This window comes from Carlito syrichta, unplaced genomic scaffold (assembly GCF_000164805.1).
Source record: "Carlito syrichta isolate Samal-C Ts95f unplaced genomic scaffold, Tarsius_syrichta-2.0.1 Scaffold295414, whole genome shotgun sequence".
NCBI classification, from domain to species: Eukaryota; Metazoa; Chordata; class Mammalia; order Primates; family Tarsiidae; genus Carlito; species Carlito syrichta.
In genome coordinates, this window is record NW_007239510.1 from 176,604 (window position 1) to 178,132 (window position 1,529).

At 44.2% G+C, this 1,529-nt stretch overlaps 1 long non-coding RNA gene across 1 annotated transcript in view; it reads left to right on the plus strand.

Moving 5' to 3' along the window:
• Positions 1–1,529, plus strand: part of LOC110595348 — a 92,287-nt gene that overhangs the window by 89,930 nt on the left and 828 nt on the right. The window lies entirely within an intron of this gene.

Consider the following 1,529-nt stretch of genomic DNA (forward strand, 5'->3'; position numbering starts at 1 on the left):
GGCAGCGAGACCCCATCTCTACAATAAATCAAAAAATCAGCCGGGCATTGTAGCGCATGCCTGTAATTCCAGCTACTTGGAAGGCTAAGGCGGAAGGATCGCCGGAACCCAGCAGGTCGAGGCTGCGGTGGCCGGGAGGGCCACTGCACTCCAGTCTGGGTGACAGAGTGAGACTCCAACTCAAAAAAAAAAAAAAAAAAAAAGGAATACAAATGGTCATCATATAGGTAAAGCTTGGGTCTCCCTTTGGTCCCCACTTTGCCTGGTTTGAGATCAGGTACACTTATTGATGTTTTGTCCCCCACCATTCCCAGTAGTATCCTGCTACTGCCAATCCCTTTCTTATGGTATTATGGTAAATGTCCAGGGTCCGCTTATGAGTGAGAACATGTGGTACTCAGTTCTTTGTTTCTGTGATAGATCACTGAGTATGATCAACTCTAAATCCGTCCGAGTTGCTGCAAAGTCTGTCTTTTTGTTTTTTTTATATCAGTGAGGAAGGTTCCCCAGCAGACTTCTATTTTATATCTTAGAATTGTACCTACATGTCCATTTCTAAGCTAGCCCTAGGAAGAGATCGCCATCATTGGCATAGAATACTCTGGATCTACTACTCAGCTATCTATGAAAGTATCTTTCCTAAGCACTTGACCCCAGAGGTTGTAAGGTAGACAAGTAAAACAAAACAAGACAAAACAGTTTCCTCCAGAAAGGTAGAAGGTTGGGGAGGAATGGGTTTTGGGTCCCTAACTAACAGTGCTTGCTATGACAATGGCAGTGATTCCCAAACATGAACAAATGATGTACTTCCTATACAACATCACAAATTTTATAGGACAATATCAGTTACATCATTACATCCCCCAAACAATATTTTTCTAGTAAAAAAGATGATATTTATGCCTATCTCTACATGTCAAAAGCAATAAACAAAAAATTTGTAAGAGACCATATTTCTGAGTCTTTTCCACTTTTTTTTTTTTTTTTTTGAGTTGGAGTCTCACTTCTGTTGCCCAGACTAGAGTGCAGTGGCCGCTCCCGGCCACCTTCAGTTTCGCCTGTTGGGTGCCGGCGATCCTTTCCGCCTCAGCCTTCCAAGTAGCTGGAACTATAGGTGCACGCTACCCATGTCCAGCTAATTTTTTATTTATTGTAAAGATGAGGTCTCGCCAAGTTGCCCAGGTGGATCTCGAACCCGCAGGCTCAGGCAATCCACTCACCTCAGCCTCCCAAAGGCGAGGGGCTGCAAGTTGAGCCATGGAGTTGGTGTCTCCACCTCTCAAAGTGCTGGGATGATTAGGTCTGAACCGGTGCACCAGCCTCACCTTCTTTTTTTAACCTTGCCAAATTCCTAGCTTTTTAATATGATTTGCTTTCCAACGTGGCTCTGTTATGACATCACATAACAGATAAAGAAGGGAAATCAAAGCATCTCCTGACTCTGGAGAGCTATCTTTTGGGGACTCCAGCACCTGTGAAGACACTTACCTGCCCCTCTGCCATCCTGCATGGTGCTTCATTTACATATC